This window comes from Leuciscus leuciscus (assembly GCF_965113295.1).
Source record: "Leuciscus leuciscus genome assembly, chromosome: 6".
Classification (NCBI taxonomy): domain Eukaryota; kingdom Metazoa; phylum Chordata; class Actinopteri; order Cypriniformes; family Leuciscidae; genus Leuciscus; species Leuciscus leuciscus.
The window spans coordinates 24,219,223-24,246,370 of NC_138730.1; the positions used below are offsets into that span (position 1 = coordinate 24,219,223).

General features: G+C 37.2%; 1 protein-coding gene across 1 annotated transcript in view; it reads left to right on the forward strand.

Annotated features, from left to right (window-relative positions):
* The window catches only part of fam110b (family with sequence similarity 110 member B), a 44,172-nt gene that overhangs the window by 8,610 nt on the left and 8,414 nt on the right, over nt 1–27,148 (forward strand). The window contains exon 2 of the mRNA XM_082174383.1: nt 21,392–21,482. The gene's annotated coding sequence lies outside the window, so the exon portion shown is untranslated. The remainder of the gene's footprint in view (nt 1–21,391; nt 21,483–27,148) is intronic.

Sequence of the window (27,148 nt, forward strand, 5' to 3'; positions counted from 1 at the left end):
TGTTACATTTTGGAATATTTCTCTTTCAGCAATGGTTACATCAACTAGTTGCTAACAGCTGCTGTACATTATGCATCGTACAGTATCCTTTTGATGACCCTCATGCTATGCTATGGGCTGTTATGTGATGGGGTGAGATGTTAAAGTGACTACTACTAGCTTGTCCGCTGGGCATCTAGTATGAAATACATGGTGGTGTGTACTGTGTACAGTTAATATACCCTGGAGTTTGTGTAGATGCTTAAATCATTTAGTTGGCTTGAGCCAATCCTGGCCAGGGTAAAATTGTGCCCAACCCCCAGGGTCGGTTCAAGTGGCAGTGCATTAGCACTCTATCCAAATGCCAATTCTCATGGTGGCACATCCAGTTCTCTCTGGTGGCACAGTATTGGCAGAAATGCATATGTTGCCTGTGAACAAACATCCATTTTTTCTTTCTTCTATAAATTTGGGAACTTGCCGTTTTATTTTGAAATTATTAAATATTCTATCCCCAATCCTTCGAAAAGAACTTGAATAGTTCCCCCCAAAACTAGGATGGTAATAATTTCCTTTCCCCTGATATTGTTTCAAACCAAGTTGCATAAACCTCTAAGAGTACAAAAAATTTATTTAAGACTTAAGATTTAAGCTTTTTTGTTAAATCAGTTATAGATTTTCATAGAGTTGGCCTAATTTGATACTGGAAAGTACTGACTGCCCCTGACTAACTGCTAGTGGGTCATACTAGAACTTAAGACACTGTCTTAACATAATGGCTTTGTTTATGCAACCGGCCCCTGTATGACTTTCTTTCGTGAGTAGAACTCAAAAGGAGATCATTTAAAGGTCATTTTGCGGAAGAACATTGTTTTAGTTGTGATTCGGCTCTGCGTGACTGTGCGGATTAATATGGTTACCCTACTGCTCAAAAAAACATCCACTACTAGGCATAAGATATATAACCAGTTTAGATGGTTTAGGTCTCAAGCTGACTAGCTGAAAACGTTACTGTAGCTATACCCATTAATAGACATGGTACTTCCTTGAAAATGAATTCCAGCACAGCACTACAACAACCCATTATGAAATGACACTTCACAAAAGATAATGCTTTACAATGAACTCCGTTAGAGAGCTACATATGGTAATTTATCTGTTCAAATTCATCAGTTCTTGTCTTCTTCGAAAAGCCAAGAGAATGTTGACTCTCGTTTTATTACGAGCTGTCGTATTCTCTTTTTGCAAGCAGACTCTCTTGTTCGCTGTTGTTTTTTTAAACGGGTGATTCCCCAAAGGGATTTAGCTGCTCCATGTCAACCCTTCTCGCTCGACTGCTCATAAGAAATATTTTTTCAAATATCCGACTTTCTTTTGTTGTTGAGAGTGTTTTGATATTTGCATCAATAAGGTGATCATCTGTAACCATGGGCAGAGTGGTGCACCTCAAGCCATCCGATTCATCTCTGCAGAATAATGGAGCCAAAGCACAACTTTTACTAAAACAGCACAAGCAACTTGTACACTGTAAACCTGAATAAGTTGGCAAAACTCAATCAGTTGCACACATTTTAAGGTAAAGAAGAAATTCAAAGTTTAAGTAAGGAGAACTGGCAGATGTTTAATTGCTCTTAACTTGAAATATTTGAGTAAGCTAACTCATACTTTTCACTTAAAATGATCATGTAATATCAACTAAATAATTTTTTAGTAGTAGAAACTTAGCTAGCTTTAACTATAGCTAATTCTGTAAATGCTAACTTGCTAATTAGTAACACAGGGTTTTGATAGCATTATCATAGTATAGCAATTGCTGAATGAGTACAGCAATAAAGAACATTTAACATACATGTTCTCAACTCATGCTCCACTCATGACCATAATGGTAACCTACATAACAGAAACTCTTAATTAGCATAGCTAAACATTAAACGCTACTAAATCTCTCACTTTACATTGATCTTGCACAAAAAAACATTATTTAACTCAAAATGTTTTGCATTTACTCTCCCTTTCGAGTATCATGACATAGAAGGCAATAGAAATCCCAGCCCAGTTTCAGTAAGTTCATAAAACTCAAAACAATGAAACAATTCAGATTGCTTAAAATGTGTCAGTTTTGTGAACCCAAAAGAAAGTTCTATAAGCTCATAAAAGTTAATTTGATTGAACTAATTTGTTTAATTTAAGTTTACCCTACTCAAACCAATTAATTATTTTGATCATTAGGGTTTACAGTTTTCTGCTTTAACTGCTAGAGGCCCAAAAATTACATAGTGTAGCTTTTAAGCAATTTTAATGATAAAATCATAGCAGATGCCGGTGCTTTCCTGTGCGCCATCATGTATACAGGTTTGAATTGGTGAGTAAATGATGTCAGAAGTTTCATTTTTGGTTGAACTATCCCTTTAAACAAACTATTTTGCATTTCATGCATTAATACATTATTTACAGTATAAGGGTGTGCAAAAAAAAAGTTAAATTAAAATCTGTTAGTCAGTGGCTTGCGCAAGACACTCTAACTTTATAACATGTTTGTTGGATGACTAGTACACCATCATCACCTATCCCTGATTATTTTGTATATTTATGAAGCCATTTTTTCTTGTTGGTTGGTCATTAAGATGTTTGTGATTTGTAGACTTTACTATTCTTGTGTAAACATTTGGCCGGATCTAAGGACATTACAAAGGCTCCAGGGAGTCAGGCTATGCTGAAAAATAAACTATACTGACAGATGTTAGGCTAGGTTTCACTCAATTTTGTTTCACAAACAAGACACTTTACAATATTTGGATTGGTTCACAAAATGGCCAAATTCTCACAGTTTTCAACACAGCTCCAAGTGACTCACTAGATGTTGTTAAACATTGCATGTGAATCACTGTCTTTGGGTGCGTTTACACTTGGCATTAAAGGAGAACTTGGTAACTTTTTTAACTTAATAAAACTGTCTAGAAATCATTTGGATGGTTAAACAACCTGTTCTGGTGATATTGGTGACTTTCCCCGCTCCCCCCAGCGTTCCCAGGCGGAAAACCAACCTTGCAACTTGCGCACTGCCGTCCCGGCAAAGTGAAATTGGAAGTCTCGTGAGAAGCGAGAACTAGAACGAGAACGAGCGCGAAACACAAATTGCTTTACGGCAATTCGACATAAACACACACGCATGTATGATGTATTACCAGATTACTCACCTCGGTAGACATAGCTCCACGCGATACAGTTGGCTTGCTCCGATCAAAACAAACGCACATGAGAAGCGGTAGAGAGGGGGAGGAGGCCGCCGCAAGTGAGTTTTTTACGACTGTGTTGTGAAATATACGCCCCCCCACAGCTGTAGGGGGAGCTCGTGGGGAAAACATGCGACAACAAAAGGGAAAATCAGCGAAGAAGTGACTAGAGTTCGCTAGAGTTACAGAGTTCTCCTTTAACATGCGATCCGTGATCCGATAAAGAAGCGCATTTACACTTGTCTTTTCAATGTCTATGTGGACAACATCCGGATACAGGTCGCATGTTAATGCCAAGTGTAAACGCAGCCTTTGATGCCAATTATTTTTTTTTTTACTCTTAACCAACTTACTCCTTTCAGTGCTTTACCTTATATAACATAATAAACCTAGAGATGAAATTGCTTAACGATTCATCTCAATCTGATGTTAGCGTATCTTTCCTCTCATTGGTCAGTCGTCGTTACCGTTTGTCCAAAGGTCATAAAAAAGTGTCCATGTAAATCTGTGTTTTTTTTTTTTTTTTTTTACTGAACTCTCTGTGGGCAGTGAGAGCGGTGATGACACTGTAATCCCATTGAAATCTGGCCTACAATCGCCACTGATGCGATTAAGATGTTTCTCAGCTCTGTGCGGTATAGGCGCTGCTTCAGAGCTACAAATAGATAATGTTTCTGTGGGTTTAAACATGACCTATACATGGTCCTGCAACAACATATTGCACTTTCATAAAGTCTTCGTTATGACTAGAATGTTTTTGTTTTTTTTAAGTGAAGATTAGGGTCTTCCCACTTAAGGAAAGAGGGTAAGCTGTTCAATGTTGGCCTGTGATTAAGGAAGGCAGTCAGATTGTATTAGACTAATAGCATTTGATTGAGAACTAACTGCCATTCTGGCTGGTCTATCCAGTCAGTTGTAAGATTTCATTAAGTTGGAAGGACAATATCATTCTGCTGCCACTTTTTCGGGACTAAACCCGGCAATGAAGTATGTCAAAAGATGTGTACTGTGATTCTGTGCTTCCTTGTACGCCAACTTTGGAAATGTGTCATCTCTGTGTGGATTTCAAAGGAAACTTCATCACGTGAGTACCTTATGGTAGTTTTTGACGATGGTACTTTAACATACTCAGTTCTATAATAGTATTATTACAAATGAACGCAGAGTTCCCAAAGGTGTATTTAATTTTTTTTTTAATTAAATGGCAAACAAGTGTCTGAGTGAGACTGCTTTCTCTTTGTCATTACCTACATTTGTAGTTCAGCCGTACTAAATATTAAAGACTTTGTGATTCAGGGGTGGGCAGCAGAGATGCCTGTATTATTGTCTGTCTGGATGGATGACTGCCAGAATGAATCTCTTTATAAATGACCATGAAAGGATTATTCAGATTCAGACCCGTTTCATATGGAGAGGAATAAATCACCTCAGCAAGCGATAGGAGTTTAGCATTTAACAGACCCAAATGATGAAATGCAAAGTCCCTTAATGATGTATAGGGGATTTCTTTGATCGAATTAACAGCTTCTGGTTGGGGGAATGAATATCTTTCCAGATTGCCTGATGTAAATTGTTGCTAGGGACAATGACGTTCATTTTTCTTTTGTCCAGATCTATTGTTCATTAAATACATTTTAAAGAATACATTAAAAATGTAATTGAGTGTAATGCAGTGACTTGAATGCACCTCTTGTTTATTGAGCATGTTTTAATCTCCAAAATAAAATTCATTTGGACTTTTTAAAATGATTTTTGTTTATTAATATTTGAAAGACTTTTGTCCCTTTTTTTGCACAAAATATTCTGAATTAATAATTTATATTAAAGTAAAAACTATTTTAAAAATATAATATTTAAAAACTTTTTTTTGAAAATGACAAATGTGTACAATTGTTCATGGTATAAGGAAAATATGTTTTATACACTACACTAAAAGTTTGTGGTCAGTACGATTTTTGAAAGAAGATTTCTTTGAAAGAAATGAATACTTTTATCCAGCAAGGACATGATAGAAAATGTCAGTAAAGACTTATATTTCAAAATATTTATATTTCAATAAATATAAATCTATTTCAAATAAATTTCAAATAAATGTTGTTCTTTATTTTCATCAAATAATCCTGAGGGAAAAAAAATCCATCACAATTTCTTAAAAAATAATAAGCAGCACAACTATTTTCAAAATGGATAAGAAAGAATGTTTCTTGAGCAGCAAATCAGCATATTAGAATGATTTCTGAAGGATCATGTGACTCTGAAGACTGGAGTAATGATGCTGAAAATTCAGCTTTAGGAATAACCATTTTAAATATAATAGAAAAAAATTTAAAAGTTATTTTAAATTGTAATAGATTTCAAAATATGACTGTTTTTACTGTATTTTTTATCAAATAAATGCAGCCATAAGATACTTTTCTCAAAAACAATAAAAAATCTTACTGACCCCAAACTTTTAAATGGTAGTGCATATTAGATTTTCCTTTATCTTGTGCAGTCTGATTTGTCATTGACCCACTATTTCAATGTCAAGCAGTCATACAGTCTTAATGCATTTATCTTGTGAACACACGAACATTTTGAATGAAATTCCAGCCTGATAGCACCGTTTTTCCATGTGCGTTTCAAAACCACACATGAGTACCGTTGAGTTTAGATCGTTTCTTTTAATGATGTAGGTCCTGTGATGTTGTGGAAACTTTGAAACGGCATCAAACACATCAGCAACAAGCTGCATGTTCTTTCTCTGTGGAAAATACATCCCCATGTACAAACGCTTTCTGTACTCTCAGCATGTTCACACAGTGTTCAAGAAACACGACTTGGGAAAAGGTGAAACTGCGCTTATGGAGGGATTAAGAGCTCTGACTCACAGTGGCCTTCCTCTGAGCCAACCTTCCCCCATACTGAGACGATGCGAGAAACTTCCACAGGCCCAGGCACTTTATATATGTTGTTCAGCTCTAGTGCTGGATCGTTTACATCTGAGTCACATTTAGTTTTATGTAGCCAAGTAAGCTACATATAGTAAGCTACAATAGTAATTGATAAACATGCCTTTATGATTTACAATTCACCATTATGAGCTGAAGTTGTAGCTTGAAATGTACTTTTTAGCATGTATGCAGGAGTAATGTCGCATAATGAATTCATGACTAAATTAGCACACACTATAATCCAGTCAACAGACTAATTTAAAGGAGCAATATTAACTATTTTGCTAACCCACACCAGACTTGGACAAAGAGTGGAGGTTTTGGCTGCCTAGCATGGTTGAGTTAGCCCACGCTGGTAGATGCTGTAGCTACACCATCTGGACCCAAAAAACTTTTGTTTTCCACCGACAGCTATTTAAAAGTTGCCATGTGCACTGACGGTTTTCCAAGCACCATCTAAATTGTAAATATTTCATTATATTATAGTAGATGTTTTGAGAGTGACCAAATTGCTACTATTCTTGTTACAGCTTGGGAAAGAAGTGATTCATTGAGATGAATGGCAATGCTAACGGATGGCTGCAAAGGTATTGCTTATACTAGTCGTCTTAGGGGAGCTAAGCTCTCTCATCCAAACACTCTCCTTTTCACTGAAATCACAAAATAAAATATCAAATATGCTACATCTTTTTGTAAGTCGAGCAAGATTTTGGCTCATGATCTCTTGCACTTAAGGCATGAAGTATACATTGGCTCATGCTTAGGTGGCGGGACTGAGTCCCCCTAAGACTGTAGCCTTAAAGTGACCCAAGGATACTTTTATCCAGGTATTACAGACCTCCTTGGACTTACCCACTGAATTAGACCCCCCTCTCTCCAAAATCCCTCCCCGTTAAGACATGTTAGCTAAACCATACAAAACCAAACTACAGCAGTCAGATTGTTTTTGATGTCAGTCTTTGATATGATGCTTTATGTACTGGTGCAATTTATTTATAACCTTTTTCTTTCCAGAATGTTTTTAGCAGCATAAAACATCAGTGTCAACATGGAATTATGTTACCAGGGCAACCAAGAATGCCTTATACCAGTGACTGTTGGTGACTTGCTTACAGGTGTTATGCGCGTCATGACAATAATTAAACCATTTTGAAGGGATAGTTTACCCACAAATGGAAATTCTGTCATTGTACTCACCCTCATGCCTTTCCAAACCTGAATAACTTTCTTTCTTTTTTTAGAAGGTATTTAACAGAAGGTATTTGAGAAATGTCATATTTTTTTGTCTCTCCCGATGCAATGCATATCAATTGTCCCCAATACTGTCTGGTTACCAACATTCTTTAAAACATATTCTTTTGTGCTCTGCAGAAGAAAGAAAGTCATACAGGTTTGTAACAACTTGAGGGTGAGTTTTTTGACAGAATTGTCTTTTTTTGGGCTGAACTGTGCCTTTAAATCATACTGTTGACAAAAATGTGACAAAAAAAAATAACACAGCTAGATTGTTAATAATTCATCATCAGTGTTTTTGAAAATGAATTTTTTTTAAGAAATATGATAGTTTCAAATAATCAAATCATAGTGAATAATGTCAGGCATTGCTGTTTGACGTTAAATAACTCACTCAAATGTACCTTATATGACATTAAACAGATATATGCACAACATAAACATAAACTTGCATCTGCACAAAAAGAAGCAAATGAACAAGTGCTAGTCAAAATGTGCAACTCTTGTCGTGAATGCGCTCCTCCGTTAGCCTGGAAATCCAGACCTAAATCTAAAAGATTAATGGTCTGGCGTCGACTAATGAAAATCGCCCAGCTCGAGGGGCGGCACCAAGCATGCATTTGAAAATCTCACTGCACACAATTGGATAACACTACGACCAATCACAACAATAAACCCCATACGCTTAGCTACCAGCTGAGCTAACTGGTAGATTATGCTCTTACCATATCCGGTCGGCAAAACAGCAAAAACGTCCTTCTTGCAAAGGAACGATTCGGACGGCATCTTCTGTTCCTGTTTTAGATAAAAAGCCAAGTCTAACTCGATCATTGTAGCGGCCAAAGCCGTTTCAAACAACTGGTATTCATCCATAGCCATCTTGCAATGTTTACTAATGACTTTGACGTCGCAGCGCTGTCGTCATCTGTTTAGCTCGCCTCTGGCCCGCCTATATCAGATAACCCGATGTGATTGGTGCAGCTCAGATCGAGGGGCATATTTAATGAGCATCATTACTCGACACCAGAGTAACTCGCTGAGCAAATTCAACTTGTGCTCTCGCGAGAACTCTGGGTTACCAGGGTGCTCCTCCGTTACAACATGGTAAAAGCATGGACAACTAAACAAAGAATTCAAAACAATCTATTACAATAGTGTTCTCGTTATAATGTTATGTATATGACAGATTTGTGCTGCACATTTTGCATTTAACTGTATATTCATTATCAAAGTGATTCCAGGGACAGTTTCACTTCAGTTCTTCGTTCTGGTCCGCATGCCAATGCTATGCGGACCTCAAGTTACAGCCCACAGTTGCGCCATAACCAATCAGAATTTTTTTTTTTAAGTCACACTAAAAAATCATTCATGAGTGCTCATGCCAATTCCTACCAGTGACTTGCGGCAACAAAGTTGGAGATGGTGTAACTGGGCTGAAGGAGTCAGTGCACTTGCTCCATGAGGTCATGGAAGAGGCTATATCTGACACCGCGGTTCATGTTTATTGTTCCTGCCATGGATTTTTAATTGGACAGAGCTGAGTATTCATTGTGTTTTCCATGACCGTGGTTTGCTCAACTGTGTTCCTCCACATTCAGGGAAGAGTGTGGTGTTGTGCTGAATGCTCTAGTTTTTGTGTAAGAAGGCATATTGAAGGTAAGGTTATGATGATGACTGTGGTTTTAGTGAATAGACTGGATGAGGTCTGAATCCACAGCGCCTTTATCCAGCCGGTCCACTTATTAAAAGAACAGCAGTATCAGGTTGTCTTCGAAAGATTTAGTTTATGAAAATTTAATATGGCTGATACACGGCACCGGCCTCAGTCCTGCCGCTGCTGTCTGCCGACACAAGCAGCTGGTTGAGGGACTGTAATTAGATTAGAGAGAGGAGTGGGTGGCAATGGTCAGACGAGTGTGTGTGTGTGTTTGTCTGCTGGTGTCACAATCACGCACACGGCTGATGTCACGACTGGCTGGCTGTAATCCGGCACCCTGAGTTGTGTGGCCCATACTGCTGATGCTTCGAAGGTGTGTGATACAATCCATTACTCTTGCCCTCTCCCTCTCTCCTTTATGAGTTTTTGTCTTTCATTCGATGCATATGGTTGTGTTTGGGAAATTGCTTTGCATTTATTATTTTCTATTAGCAAACACAAGCTGAGGAGAGATCATTTAATTCATGACCAGGGCCAAATGGAATCAGCAGACCTTTTTTTTTTCTTCTTTTTTTTTCACAGCCCCCCCCAATACTCCTTGATACTGAATAATTTTGTATGATATAATGTGAATTAGTGTTTGTATCATGTACTCTCACATTCTTGTTCTTTCTAACCTGTCATATGTTATATTTGCATTTACTTTTTCACTCTCGTCAGGGCTTAGCAAAAAATATTATTTTTATGATATTTATATGTATCATGGTGCTGTAGCAAGGAGCTGATGTGGATAACAAACAAAACAAACATTTTTTTGTAATTTAGATAAAAAGGTTTATTATAGCCATTTATTATTGTATACCAAAGGCATCATATTGAAATAAATAATTATAACATGCATGTCAATAAAAACGTTTGTTTCTATACTACAAAATTATTTGAAATAGCATAGCATAGTTTCTTGCACTTTAATGTTCATGGAATGCATTCATTTTCACACAGAATAAATAAAATAAACATTTAGGATTGATTTTATGAAAGGATTGACCAAAGACTGCCTAAATGTTGGATGTATTTCAAGATCGATCCGCTCATCCCTATTTCATGTCATCTGATCATTCATGTGTATATCAGTATATCAGATAATTTTCTCTTTTCTGAATTTTTTTTTTACCTGTCATATTGTTTTCATTTCAGTGGGTGTTTGTGTTTCTCTCTCTCTCCCTTTTGATGTGTTATGAGACATTTTGGGTAGCTGAGAGGGCGAAGCAGGGATCGGGAACACGCTGAAGAGTTATTTTTAAAACTGCCAGGCAAAAATTGCTCTGAGGACAATTTCAATGCACTTAATTCCCATTATTTTACCCAGCATTCCTCAGTAATGATGGCATAAAGCATGATGAAATACTGATTAGCTGGTTTATATGATGCATGACTTTTGTTTCTAGTAAACAGAGACCTAAGTGCCATTATTCATAAGAGGATGTTATCCATCACCCAAAATATCTTTCAGTGAGTTCTTGAAATCAGCCTGAATGGGCAAACACACTGAGGATTATACAGGCACACATGTGTCTCAGCGTGCACACGTCGCTGTTGCATCCGGATTGTTTTGTTTCCGTCGAGTCTCCAGCTGGTTTTCACGTGGCATGGCTATTTGATATTCCATCCATCATTGATTTATCACAGCTTTACATAATACCGGCACTGTGTATGCTAATACTTCATAAAAAATGAAAAACATTTTACAAGCTTAATGTTCTCTTTGAAATCCAGATTTTTTTTTTTTTTTACTGTTTTAGCTCTTTTTCACTTTGCACATGACTCAGCAAAAATGACAACTATTATTATTATGATTATTATAGCTCAGCAAAAAAGTATTATTATTGTTATTATTATATTTATCATGTTACTATAGCATATTAACTAATAAACATACTAAAACTAAAGTATTGTAACAAACATTTAATGAAAAATGTAATGTAATGTATTTTCTTCTGCCATTTTTAAAGGTACACTATGTAACTTTTCGCCCTCTAGTGGTTTAAAAACAAAACTACATGCATTTTGCGGAAGAACATTGTTTTGGTTGCACTTCAGCTCTGTGTGACTGTGTGGATGAATATGGTTCTTTCTTCATAACTAGCTGTACGTTCACACCGCCGCCCGCTCTCGCCGCCCTACCAATGACGCCGGAGAAAGATTCGGGGACGCTCTAATGCTCTGACGTAGATCGAAGGCGTGATCTTTTTAAACCAATGTTTGCAGGATTGCGTTCTCTGGAATCCTCTCAGGTGGAGGACTTCTACATTCTGATTGGTTGCCGCCGAACCGCGTCATAGCTTATTACCATATTATTACCTGACTTCAACTCTCCTCGCCGCTCTCACCGTCCAAGACGTGCCGCGCCGCCCTCGCCGGAGCTCGCCACCGGCTCTCATTGAAAATGAATGACTTCCGGCCACTCTGACGCTCTTGCCGGCGGCAGTGTGAACGCACAGTAAAAAAGAGAGAGAGATTAGCCTACTGCTCATAAAACATTCACTATCAGGCTTAAGAGATATAACCAGTTTAGATGGAAAGGATCTCAAGCTGAAACGTTACTGTAGCTATACCCATTAATAGACATGGTACTTCCTTGAAAATAAATTCCAGCACAATGAATGATGAAATGACCCTTCACAATAGATAATGCTTTACAACGAACTCCGTTAGAGAGCTACATATGGCAATTTATCTGTTTAATACAATACCTTACTCACCTGTTGAGTAATGAAGGATATTAAAGGTCCCATGACATGAAATTTTCACTTTCTGAGGTTTTTTAACATTAATATGAGTTCCCCTAGCCTGTATATGGTCCCCAAGTTTCTAGAAATTTTAATCGGTGTAAATCGTAAATCGTGTAAATCGAGCTTTTGCTATCTTTTGTCTGCCTTTGAGAAAATGGAAGCTCAACCGGGCTGATCTTGAATCTCCTCCTTATGACGTTATAAGGAGAAATGTTACCTCCCCTTTCTCTGCTTTGCCCGCCCAGAGAATATTTTCCGCCCATGAGGAAATGAGCTAGGAAGTAGGAACGCGCGCGCGCGCGCGCAATTTTTGTTTGTCCACGAGAGATATCATGGCTTTTGAGCGAGCGAAGCATAATAATTGCTCAATAATTGGATGTACAAATGAACACCGAAGGGTCAATACAGAGCTGGGCTTGCTGAACATCTGAAACTAAAGTCTGGATCAGTACCAACTCTCTTTGGCTCAGCTACACACCTCGGACAAGTAAGTCAACTAATGATATATAAGTGTGTTGCTTTACTGTTTATGGTTACCTAGCTTGTTCACACGTAGAATGTGGCTGTAACATTAGCTATGCAGTTACTTGCGCTAATGTAAAGGTAGACAGCATCAAGTATGTGTGTGAATACACACACTGTAACGCGAGTGTTGTACACTTTGTTATTTGGATAACCGTTTTCCTGTTGGTTATATGGGGCGCGCGATATCCGCATTTCAAGATCGCAGAGCTTGATGTAATTGTAATAAGATAAATTACAGACGTTACAGATCTCTCATGAAAAGGCAACAGTAGGTTCGCGTTAGCTACATGATAATAATTGTAAACCATCCGAATAAAGTACCGTATCCAGACATAATATTTTAAACTAACCATTCGGAAACGTCCTGCTGGAGCCGCTGAGTTGCAACTTCTTCATCCGTTGCTTTTCCATCTAGATCAGATTCTGGGTCAAACTGAAATGCTTGAACGACTGCGTGTCTTCGTGCCATTGCAATATATCCAACGTAAACATGCATGGTACCATTGCCGCAAGATGGTCAAGGCCACACCCACCCTCCACCTTGCGCCGCCTTTCTCCTCCTCATTAGCATTTAAAGCTACAGACACCGAAACGGCCCGTCTGAAGGAAGCTCTTTCTGGGACTGGCTTGTAGTGGCTATAATTCTGCACCGAGGCTGAATTTTTGGAAAGAGATTTCAGATACAGTACTAGGGACCACTAAGGCCTATATTAAAGCCTACAAAAAGTAGCATGTCATGACCAAAGACTGCATAAATGTCGAATGTATACATATTTTAAGATCAATTCGCTCATCCCTATTTCATGTCATCTGATAATTCATGTGTACAACAAGTATATCAAATAATTTAATGTGATGCAAAGTGCACTAGTGTTTACATCCGAAACTCAATTTCTTAGATTTTTTTTTAAAAATCTGTCATCTTGTGATTTCAGTGGGTGCTTGTGTTTCTCCCTTTTGATATGTTATGAGACATTTTGGGTAGCTGAGAGGGTGAAGGAGGGATCGGGAACACGCTGAAGAGTTGTTATTTAATTTTTTTTTACATGTAATTGCACTTAAACCGATTTGGCTTATCGCGATTATGAAATCGCAAAGGCTGGGATTTTTTTTTTTGTATTTGTATTTTTTTATTTTTTATTTTTTTATTTATTTTAATTTTTTATGCGCAGCTTGTCATTTGATGTACGGCTCTGTAAACGCTGCTCCATCTGAAAGCACTGTGAGTTTGAGTCACTTATAGCATGCATTTGAAAAAGCAACACGCGTCAAACAGCTTTCCAAACAACATTTAATAACATGCTTCTACTCCAGACTCACTTCATCACGACAGTTGAGCATCCCTCTGTGAGATGATGTGGCTTCTTACACAGTCGTGTGGTCATTAGTCATGTTTAATCAAAGCGTTTCAATCTTCTGTTTATTCAGCTACAGCGATGATGCCCGATAGGGATTTCCTGTAATGATGTACGTTATCGTACTTCTGCGGCGGGGCATATTTGGCGTGTGTGCGTGAGAGCGCCCTCTGGTGTTCAGATGGAGCAGCATTTACTACCCGATCAACCGTGCTGCACTGACAAGCTGCGCATAATATAATCGCAGCCTTTGCCAAATCGCGTGCGGTTTCATTGCGATTAATTGTGCAGCCCTATAAAATACCCTACTCACCTGTTGACGCCATCTCAGCGTATTTTAATATATTTTATTACGAGCTCTGTCGCGTTCTCTGTTTGCCGTTTTTTTTTTTTTTAAGTGGGTGATTCCCCAGATGTTAAAGATTTAGCTGCTCCATGTCAACCTTTCTCGCTCGCACACCATACGCGTCAAAACAGCCGGAGCAACTTGTCTCTATTTACGGATATGACTAGAAACGCACAGGCGAGTGATGCTTGTACGCAATTTCCTGTAACAACCATCCCATCAGGCCTAATACTATAAACACCTATAATAGGCGTATAGTAGTACCATAGTGAATCAGGTTAAGACAAAAACACATTTTGGAAGATTGATGATGAATTGACTCATTATTTGAATTGTGTTGATATTGAACAAAACGTGTTACATTGTGTACCTTTTAATATATATGGTACAAATATTTTTTACATTATTTAATGATTTAATTTATAATTGTTTTGTGTGTGTGTGGTGGGAATAGACTGGGCAAGCAGAATTTTTTTTTTGAGCCCTTCCTGGATTTACCTTTTAGTCTTCTGTCTTTTGACAAATCTGAAAAAGGTTATTTTTGCAGGGGTGACACGGATGGTGTTAGGTTATTTTTTCTGAGTTGAACAGCCCTTTAGCTGAGTTTACTATGGAAAAGCTTGTGCTGTAGTCTGTAGTCTTGTGCTGTAGAGATGAGTTGGGCCGGCTGAGCCTTGACGAAAACTTTAGAGATCGTGAGGCAGCAGACGGGCACTGCAGCGTTCCTTACTCAGCACAATGTCCTCTCTCTGTCTCTCCTCCCACCCTTACATTTCCAACGTCTGCTGCTGTTCTGTTCCTTCCTCACACTCCTGTGTCCAACCTAATAATGAGGAGACTGCACAACCTTGTTCTCTGTCTATTCGGACGGGACTAATTTAACATGGAGAGGTGGGGTAAAGTAATAATTACCAGAGCCTCTCTGTGATTTTAGTCCCGACCGAATGTGCCATCTCAGTAATCATTACGGACAATAGCCCTATTCGGACGGGACTAGTTTAACATGGAGAGGTGGGGTAAAGTAATTATTAGCAGAGCTTCTCTGTGATTTTAGTCCCGTCCGAATGTGCCATCTCAGTAATGATTACAGACAATGTCAGTAAAGATTACGGTGACTTTTACCTTCGGTAAAAAGGTCCGGAAAAATGACCTCAGGTAAAACTAATCCCGTGCGAATAGACCCGCTGTAAATATGTATGTAAATAATTCGTCATTTCCTGTTTAAAAGTAGTTTTCTGTGTTTTTTACAAGTATGGAGACGCTTGAAAAAGCATTCAGTTGCGTTCTAGACGCTGGGACAAGTCTGTGGCAAAACACGAATGTTTTCCATATTCCATTCAGATCAGAAAGAAGATCGAAAGCACTTGTTAGAGCCACGAAACATCTTTTAGCGTTGAGTAAGTGCCTTTTACCAACACAATCCAATCTGAAGTTAATTAATACATTGTTTGACCGGACATAACTGTTTTATATATATAAATATAGGTTGTTTGTGCACGTGACATCTCGAAATCAGGAAGCAACATGATACACACGACGACAGGAGGGTGACGGCGATGCACAAATCGAGTTACCCCTCCCACTTCTGCTAGTTTTACTGAGAAATCTTATCCCGTGCGAATTGGCCATTACTATTACAGACGTCCTGTGGTAAAATTACATTACTCCATCTACCCTTGTAAAGTTAATCCCGTCCGAATAGGGCTTAAAACAAACAGCGGGTTACCTCAAATTCCTTCACTGCTCTACTGACGTTCACATGTCAGTCGGATAGCGTTTTGTATTGATGCCATTCATGATTTTGATGGATAAGATAACGTTGTATCTTCACAATTTTACAGATGTGCAATGACACAAACACTGAAAAGGGCTCAACACATTTACACGCTACCATTCAAACATTTAAAGATTTAAAAAAAATGTTTTTGAGTAAAGTCTTTGATGCTCAAGGCTGCATTTATTTGGTCAACAATACACTAAAATGTGATATCGTGAAATATTAATACAATTCAGAATAACTGATTTTCCATTTTAATATATTTTAAAATGTAATTTATTCTTATGATGGCAAAGCTGAATTTTCAGCATCATTACTTCAGTCTTCAGAAATCATTCTAAAATGCCGATTTGGTGCTCAAGAAACATTTCTTATGTTGAAAGCAGTTGTGTTCTTCAATATTTTTTTGGAAACCAAAAAAATAATACAAAAATTCAGGATTCTTTACTAAATATAAAGTCCCTTTTCCATGGGAACAAAAATATATATTTTTAAATGAAAATGATGAAAATACAGTTTTTCCAAATTCTCCCGTCATTGGCGTAAAGGTATGTCAGAAAGTAAATTTTCGACCTTGTGTGCCAGAAGCGTGTGTGTTTGTATGTATGCCGTTGCCTCCCTCTCAGTATGAGCTCTCATTAAGCTGTTCTGGGTGCCGGCCCATAGCTTGGCCTCTTTCTCAAGGCGGACCTGCTATGGAAGGATGTTTTAATGAAGAAACGCTCCTTGTTTTCAGCTTTTAACATACTTACAACAATCTTATTCATCTCCCTCCTCAAAGGAGGCCAGCCTCTCTCACACTGGCCTTGTTGGTAAACAAAAGATCCTGTGCAAAAGCCACCACACCTCCAACCTGTTTGTCCCCATTGGGGCCTGTTTCCTCAAAATAAACCTCGGTGTGTGGCAATGCGTATGTTCTTTTAGTGGTTTGGGACTGTCCAGCTTTCCTGTAGGAGCGCTTGAATTAAAGAGAGTCTCTGTACTGTAAGTTTGTAGTATTCCTTTTTCCCAACCATCAGATGTCCCAAGCGAAGCAGGCATGGGTTCCATATGAATTGCTGAATTGTTCCTTTTATGTTTTCACTGTGCCACTGGATAGACCTTTTTGTTTCCTTGTTGAAGTTACAACAGCCTCTGCAAGGTGGAGCTTCTGATTGGCCCTCCAGCTCCATTCAAACCATAACTTCCTCTCCTTTTGTGAAAGATCTCGTCCGACGTTCTCTGTATCTGTCTCAGCTTCTAGATCTGTACACTGAAAAAAATTATATGATCAATAAGTTATGACAGCACATGTTTTTACATCACTTTAATGCAATTTGTTTAATTTTTGTTTTTGTTTTTTAAGTTTAATATAATTTAAGTTGACGACTTTAACATCTAAGTTGATTGTACTTAAAAATTGAAGGAAGCACCTTTTTTATGTCAGTGTAGATCAGTGGTTTTCAACTGGTATCACAACCTAAAAATGAGTTTCAGGTTCTGGTATGGACAACAGTGATAAAATAATGATAAATGCAAATAATATTTTTTTATAATTGTATTTTTATTAATATATATTTTTTAAGATAAGAATATAATATTTTTAAAAGAGAGGATAGTATCCAGAGGGGACAAAAGTAAAATGGTATTATTTACATTTAGAATTAAAAAAAATAAAATATATATAACTAACAATATTATAATTCATAATTATCTGATAGCGAATTAAACGGGTTTAAAAAGGAGAAACTGCTTCCCATTTTTTTTTTTTTTTGAAATTAAGCAAAAGTATGACATTTTATTATTATTATTATTATTATTGAAGCTCATGTCATTTATTAATTTTGTATTGTTAGGTCTATAGTTTTGTTCACTTTTACACGATAAACAATACTGTATTGGGTCGCCACATGATATCCAGAAGTAAAATCTGGGTTATGAAGCAAAACCATTTGCCAACCACTGATGTAGAGTCTCCCTGGTGTAGCATGTTTTCTCATTAAAACTGGATCTTTGAGAGAGACTGATTCTGCTGCTGCTGGTGGCAGAAAGGCATGATGGGAGTGCCATCAAAGACAAGCAGCATCCAAGGTGAAGAGTTTGTGTGTGCATGAAAGAGACACACTGAACATAAATAGCACTTGCATTCAACAGTATAATGTATTCTTGTGTCTGGCTGATGAGCGCTTCACGGAGCTGTTGTTTAATGTCTGGAGTTTTAGTTTCCACTGACGTCTACAGATCGTCTGTAGTTTCAGGGATGTTACCACCACGATCATTTGTTAGATCTTTGTTCTTGTTGCACAGCATTTCATTCTCTTTTGTTCTTTAGTTTCATGCTGAAGTGGAATAGTAAGTGAGTGTTGTAAGTTAAGTTGACACTGTTGGCTGTAGATTTGGGAACTGACTCACCCACATGCTGTTGTATGTGATTCATGGCTCGGGACTTGTTTGTAATGATAATGCAGGCTTTGGTGTTTGCTCACAGATAAATGAAGCTGTGAAAGTCGGCGGTTGGCTCTGTGAAGAGTGCCGTCTGCACGGAATGCCAAATGACCACGTGAAAAGCGAAGGCTGTCTCTGTGCTTGAGTAGTAAACCAGCTCTCAGCGGGATTTATGTTCTGCTAGAAGTTTCTAAACCATGGTCACCCTTGACCCTAGAATGCATGACTAGTAAAAACCTATATGAATGCATAAATAGGGTCAAAGTGACCCCTGTTAGATTTGCTGGTTTTCTTCAATTTAGAAGTGAAGGCATCCTGGTTTTTTTTCTTTATTTTCAGTGAAATGACCAAAGTCAGCAAAACAGTCATCTTTTCTTCCATTTTGTGACGTATATCCAAGTAAAACTTCTCGAATGAGGAAAAAATTTAGGGCAGGACTTGAATTTGTCCATTGGGAATTGATTGGAGTTGTTGGATCATTGGTGCTTGCTAATTTAAAAAAAATTAAATAATGATGTGTGCATGAATACATTAATTAGAATAAGCACTGCAATAAAATAAGGATTGTCCATTTGATTTCATGACTTTAAATGTTTCAGTAATGGTAATTTCTGGTTCCCATGTACATAAAAAAAACAAAAAAAAACGTATTTATTTATTTAAAAAAATATTATTAATAAGAATAATTATTAATGATTTTTATTATTATACATATCGAAATAAAATCAATAAATCAAATTTATAAAATATTATATTTTATTCAATTCTTTAATTAAACATTTTACTCATATTCATTTATTTCAATATCATTTGTTTTCTAGAGCTAAAAAAAACATCTGATAAAAAGAAATCTCATTCCGCCAAAGCAACCCATACGGATACGTTGGTTATGTCTGGACACACAAATATTATTTGATCACTTGCAATTAATAGTGTGGACAATCTGCCTAAAAAGATCTGATTTGAGAAAAAAATCGGATTTGCCTGCAGTCTGAACAGCCTTGTTTGTTTGTTTGTTTGTTTACCAACTTCTGACTTATTTCTACTGAGAAATGGGCATTGTAGTTGTAGTCGCTATTCTAAATATTAGCATGGTTATTATTATTATCACTGAAGTACCCTCATACAAAAACCAGGTGCACCTCCTCCCACAGTGCCAGTAGATGTCTTGCATCGTACATCCAGTGAGACACCCAGTCCTGTCATGCGTATGGATCTCGACCAGTGAATGTCTGATGTGAAAGGAAAGGCAAATCCACCAGCTTACTCCCAGGAAATTCCTAGACCCATTGGTTATAGGCCTACTCTTAATTGTTTTTGTACGCTTCTCAAAGTAGATGCCTTTGGGTTCAGTGGTATAGGCAAGGCAAGGCAAGCTTATTTATATAGCACATTTCATACTCTATGGCAATTCAAAGTGCTTTACAGAAAGGAATTAAAATAATCACAAAATAAAAGCAAGGAAAATTAAAACCGTTATAAAAGAAATTAAAAGAGATATATGATACAGTTATAAAATGAAATAAAAGAGTAAAAAGATGATGCATTTATAAACTTCTCATCTGGCAAAACACCGGTGTATCATATTTTTCACAACTCCCAGTTTTACACTTGAGATTTTCCCATGGTGATTACACTGTGACTGTGGCGTTCCTTCGGCAGTCTGCTATAGTATAGTTTGCTCAAAGTGCGTGCGATGTGAGGAGGATCCAGCTGACTAAATGGGTGTTTTGTTCCTTCATATCATTAATCACATGAATTGCGTTGAATTCTCTTGGGAGGGATGACATAATGAATATGCCGGTTTGACATCTCATCTGTGTATCTTGATTAGTATGAGGAAAGACAATTTTTTTTTTTTTTATGTCAACAAAATGGATCAATAATGAGGTGATTCTGTATTTCTAGTTTTGCTGTCAGGTTGTGTTCTCTGACTGAGGTGATAATGTGGTTACTGCTTCATTAAAGTGCTAAGCCCCGAGCAGCGAGTTTGTACCAGGATTTTCTCATTACTTAGATGTCCATGTCTGGAGGAACTTCCCCATAAAATGATAAACTGTAGCCATGCAAGCCTGCGAAGCTCCAACATCTGCTGCTTTCTGTAGTGTCATGATGATGCATTAACACAGTAAAAGGGAAGGAACACTGTGAGCTCAACATGCAAACACTCATCATCCACTCTCTGTATTTATGCGGCTCACTTATGTCCTTACAATCGCAGTCTTAGCTGTCTCGAAATAAGAGATCGGAATCCAGGCTGCGCTGCTCAACATCGCCAGGTTTAAAATGGTCTTTAACCCCTTATAACACTCATTTGGTCGTCTTTGAAAAGCGATGCCATGCTAGATATTGGCAACTTTCCATGAATCAAATCAAATCAAATTTTATTTATAGAGCATTTTTATAAATAGTGTTGTACATGAAAGTAAAACTAAAAATAAGAGCAAGAAATACGTAAAAGTTACAGAAGATTAAAAGCACAAGAAAAAAGATGAGTTTTTAACATGGATTTAAATGGGCCCTTATGATAGGGCCCTTAATCTAATATATTAAAAAGTAATATTTAATATGATTAAATATTAGGCTACTTGTAAATATTATTATTTAATAACATATGATATATAAATATATTGCATATATATAATATGATTTGATATTAAAAAAAATATATATTATAATTTATTCATATTATTTAGTGCTAATTAATATTGTATATTATTAATAAAAAAAAAATATTATTTTAAATAATACTAATTTGGGTAACAAGGTTAGAATGAAGACACTGTCAACAGTAATATTTGTCAAAATTCAGAAAATGTAATTAACTGATTGACTTTTTTCCCCCCGCCATGCTATAGACATTGTTCTAACTTCTAATGTAACTTTCTTTACTTTTTATTATATATAGTTTGGTTTCTACACAATTTCTTACACAACTCCTAGTCCTCATTCCTTAGAATTCCTATTTGTATAAAAGCTTTATTTAAGGTGTACATGTCACACAAAAAATCCATTGTTATTATACAACAATTTTCTCATTGCTAGTGCTTTGGTAATAAAGCTATCAGAAAAACATTGAGTTAACTGTTCACTGATTTGTGATGGCAGCATCTTACCTGCTGTTTTCTCTTGCCTAGACGTCACCCCCACTGATAACCTGCAGCATCTGGAGGACAAGAGCGGCCCGGACAGCAGCTCGGAGCCTGTTAAAACCTGAGCCACACAGAGGTTGGTTACTTCATCTTTCATATTCTTAAATGCTCTTCCATCCAGTATAACTTATAGACTACTAGTTAGTTGTAAAAACTATACTTTGAACAACTCTAGCCAACCAATTGTCTATACACCAACAAACATTTCATATGATATCTGCAGTGCTGGGGGCAGAGAGTCTGTTTGCATTCCCAGGTCCTGCTAATGTGTTGTGTTTGTTGTTGTGTGCGTTAGCAGATGTTCCTTCACAGAAACACAAGAGGTACCTGAGGGAGCAGCTTTTAGTGCAGGAAAAGTTTTTCCCATGTCATTTCCTCTTAAGCGAATGGGTTGTACAAGCTGACACATTCCCTTTGATCATTTCCAACCCTTCAGAAGTGCGTAACTCAGTATGTTCATCTGGGTAAAGGCAATGATGAAATCAATGTGTTCCAGAATCCAGACTCACTAACAAGCCGTTAAAATGTAATCGCGTGATGTTTGGAATGCCATTTTTTTTCATTGTCCACAATCTGTTAACACAATTGATGAAAAAGAGAATGAGAATTTGGGTGCTCGAGTCAAGTCATCTGTGGTGTGTCTAATTCTCAGCAGTTTGTTATTATAATTAACCTGAGAAGATTATCTTTTCAGACCGACTGCCTTACAAAACATGCCTGAAACGGTCTCCACCTACAGTCATGTTAGGAACAGCTTTCCAAGACTGCTAAACCATCACATTCAGTCACACTGGACCTTTGTGAAACAATATGTTACTTACTTAATTACTTAGTTACTTTTGTGTTTTGATTAAATTATGTGCAATTGCAGGCTGATGTAGTTTGAAAAATATGGAAGCAGATCAGTCTCATTATTAATTCACGCAAAAAACTTGATTCACACATGCGTAGACAATTTCACATGCATGAAACAAAATTCACGTGCTCAAAAAAACAATTCACGTACGTGAAAAAAAAAAAAAATTCACAAAAAGCAATTCACATGCACAAAATAAAATTATATATTCATAAAATACATTTCACAAATGCAAAACACAATTCGTAGATATACAACTGTGCACAAAAACCTTCGAATGTTTAAAATGTACGAGTTTATCCTTGAATGTGAATGTGCAAATCGTCATTCACGTGTGAATTACCTTGGATGTGTGTGTGTATTTTTTAGACTTTCCTGGCAGCGCACTCCTCCTTCACAGATCAGTCGCACTCTTTAGCCAATTAGATTTAAGCTTATCAATCGACCAATCATAATCACGTGAGGGCGTGCCTACCTTCATGTTACGTCATCAGCTTTCGACCACAGTTCATGGCTAAGCACAGGTATGTGCAGTTGATCGGTTCATTTCTGTGTGTTTACTGAAGTTAGAGATCAGTTGAAGCAATAGTTTATGAACTATTAACTGATGTAAGCAAGTGCTGTGGTAATCAGATGTCCCATATTCTGTCAAAAATGAAGAAGAAATTATGCTTCTTTGGTTGTATTTTAGCTGCAGGTACAGAATACAGACAGAGCCCCTAAGACAGCTCTCTCTCTCTCTCTGTTACAATCACGCAAATGATTGCAAAACAATCATCTGGATGGCCAATACCCACCCTAGCACTCTTAGCACTGGCCTCATCGAGATTGTTCTTTAAATGGTGAATAGACCTATTTTTATGAGCACCCATTGTTAATTTGCCATTTGTGCAATTTGTGTATGTTGTTAAATTATTACACTTGTTGTTTCTCTGCATTATTCAGGATTACTCGCCTTTGGCGTGACATCTGGATAACAGTCACAAACATCTTAATGCATAGATTTATGACTTAATTTATGTATTAATGTCTTAATATATTGGTAACACTTTACAATAAGGTTTCATTAGTTAACATGAACTAATAATGAACTGCACGTGTACAGCATTTATTAATTTTTGTTAATGTTAATTTCAACATTTACTAATCATTTATTAATATCTTGTTAACATTAGTTAATGCACTGTGAACTCCGGCTGATTTCTCTAAATAAGCTCTAACTTTAATAATGTTCAACCAAGGGAAAAAAGGCTTCTGGGGGGGTGTTTGGCTCGAGGTCATGGTGCAAAGTACCCTAGGTTGATTTTACTCCGATTCAGAAACTTTCAAATTAATAAAACGTATACATCAAATGTAACTATGTCTTTGAATCTTTTAATTCTGACATAAAACAAGAACATTTAATAATGCATGCATAACAGGGCTTTATTCCTAGAGCGTGTACATAAAGTCAGCAGGAGACAAATGAATACAGTAACAATGCATCACTTTCCACAACTTGAAACAACTGTCAAAATGGATGGCTTGCAACATGACTGTTTTGAAAGAATTACAGTAGGAATGGTAAGATCACAGAACTGGTTGTCTGCAACTTCATACATCATCTGTCTCGGAAATCTGAAACGATAAAACTACATAATATATGCAGCTTAAAATAAAACATAGATGTATCCTGTGTATGCACGTCATTACATTATCATCATCAACAGTTGAATGTGTGGTGGAGAGGACATGAAAATCCATCAGTACTAAAAATAAATGTTTATGTTCACACGTGGACTAAACGGCAGTTCATAAACTATTGCTTCAACTGATCTCTAACTTCAGTAAACACACAGAAATGAACCGATCAACTGCACATACCTGTGCTTAGCCATGAACTGTGGTCGAAAGCTGAAGATGTAACATGAAGGTAGGCACGCCCTCATGTGATTATGATTGGTCGATTGATAAGCTTAAATCTAATTGGCTGAAGAGTACGACTGATCTGTGAAGGAGGAGTGCGCTGCCAGGAAAGTCTAAAAACACAAATCCAAGGTGATTCACACGTGAATGGCGATTTGCACGTTCACATTCAAGGATAAACTTGTACATTTTAAACATTCGAAGGTTTTTGTGCACAGTTGTATATCTATGAATTGTGTTTTGCATTTGTGAAATGTATTTTATGAATATATTATTTTATTTTGCGCTTGTGAATTGCTTTTTGTGAATTTTTTTTTTGTGCACGTGAATTTTATTTAATGCATGTGAAATTGTCTACGCATGTGTGAATCAAGTTTTTTGTGTGAATTCATGAGTCTGATCTGCTTTCATAGAAAAATGTCAAGAGATCCTTCTTTTCTTTTCTAATCCGTTACTATCAATCTTTTTTATTTTTGAACGCAAGAACATGTCCCGTGTGAACAACTTCTCACTTATTTCTGCTTGTTCTCGGTAAGTGAGGCTTGGTGCGTCGAGTTTCCTGTTGTTACAGATGGTACTCGCATTGTTAATTTTTTTTAAAGCGTTATTTTTTATTTTTCGATTATTTAATTAACCGCCCTTATAATTATCTTTAGAATATAATGCAATATCATGATGAACCAGGTTAACACATACGCTGAGACCGTAAAGTGATCCAATCCACAGCATCAGGATCACCAAGCCAACTGAGGCCATCCTCAGTTCTCCGTCACTGCTGTCCTCTCGCTGCTCCTTGAGTAGCACTAACGGGATTATTTTTTCTGGGTCCGGAACAGATAAAGCATTAAGTGCACGAGAGCTTAGGGTCTTCGCTGAGGACACCATTTACTTTTTAATGGATGAGTCTGCTGTGGGTTCCTGATAGTTAGTGTACAGTATAACTGCATACATATACGCTCATCATTCATTCACTATTATACGGGTGATCAAAGCCCGTAAGCTTTGGGTTGATGAGGCATGAGTAAAGTCATGAGTGGTGAGATTTGTCCCATGAGCTTTAGTTCAGGATAATCTGTGTCATGGCTTTGCTCTTAACGAACCTCAGTCTGGGTTAATGTCCCTTGCATCCGTTTAAATCAACTAGATTAACTTTGTTCTCATTAACTCAAAGAGCTGGTTAGGTAGTTATTGCTGCAAGAAACACACACAACAAAGCTGTGCTAGAACATTTATATTCTCCCAGGGCATGTTACTCCAAGCGCTTGAACTACTTCAGATACGTAGAACAAATAGATTTGCAACGGTCGCTTTTTCGCATCCAGTGTGGACAGCTTCTAGCTTTTACGGCGCAATGCGGCGGTGTTGCTTTTATTCTTGTGAACTTATGTAACCAAGGTCCAAAATTAACACTCACGGAGTGTCAAACGCTTCTCTGTTAGCATGGCCTTTGAAAGTAGTTTAAAGGCCATTCCTAGAGTGTGTCCCAGAGCGAAGGGAGCATATTTAAATGTGCTTAAAGTCGAAGTTGCTCTCTTAAGAATATAGACAAATGTGCTTGTGCTTTGAAAGGCTCACCTGCAGTCTTTCATGAGCCATAGAAGGTCATATTCTGGTTATGTGCACTTGTAATTTAGTGTTTTGTAGACCTTCTCAAAATAGATGCGCTGTTGCTACCTGTGCCTGCCAGGTAGCCCTCGACAAAGCACAGCACGTCCTGTGTTTGGTCTGGATGTCAGAATGATGCCTTTTAATAGGTTTGCTATTTACCTTAGGCTTTATTTTCAGAGCCTTTCCTCTATCACAGAGCACCTTTGATTTACTGCAGCGGCATTGAGAACACAAAATATCCTTGAAATTGCTGTGGGCCTTCCAGTGCCAGTATCACAAATAAAATTAAAGTGTCTAAGACAAATATGTCTTCTGTCTGTGAAGACATGTGGAAGAAAAAGTGGAAGAAAAGAAATGCACTCCACACAATGTTGTGCTTCATACTTAAGATTGTCAGTTCATGATCTTCATATGTAACAGGAACATTAATCATTCATGACCAAGTCATTTATATATATATATATATATATTATTCCCAAAGGATTCAGAAACTTTAATTAATTAATAAAACATATACATCAAATGTAACTATGTCTTTGAATCTTTTAATTCTGACATAAAACAAGAACATTTAATAATGCATGCATAACAGGGCTTTATTCCTAGAGCGTGTACATAAAGTCAGCAGGAGACAAATGAATACAGTAACAATGCATCACTTTCCACAACTTGAAACAACTGTCAAAATGGATGGCTTGCAACATGACTGTTTTGAAAGAATTACAGTAGGAATGGTAAGATCACAGAACTGGTTGTCTGCAACTTCATACATCATCTGTCTCGGAAATCTGAAACAATAAAACTACATAATATATGCAGCTTAAAACAAAACATAGATGTATCCTGTGTATGCACGTCATTACATTATCATCATCATCAGTTGAATGTGTGGTGGAGAGGACATGAAAATCCATCAGTACTAAAAATAAATGTTTATGTTCACACGTGGACTAAACGGCAGTTCATAAACTATTGCTTCAACTGATCTCTAACTTCAGTAAACACACAGAAATGAACCGATCAACTGCACATACCTGTGCTTAGCCATGAACTGTGGTCAAAAGCTGAAGATGTAACATGAAGGTAGGCACGCCCTCACGTGATTATGATTGGTCGATTGATGAGCTTAAATCTAATTGGCTAAAGAGTGCGACTGATCTGGGAAGGATCCAAATCCACACACAATTTGTACACACACAAATCCAAGGATAAGCTCGTAAATTTTAAAACTTCGAAGGTTTTTGTGCACAGTTGTACATCTACGAATTGTGTTTTGCATTTGTGAAATGTATTTTATGAATATATAATTTTATTTTGCACATGTGAATTGCTTTTTGACAGTGCATTCACTGTCTGTGAAGACATGTGGAAGA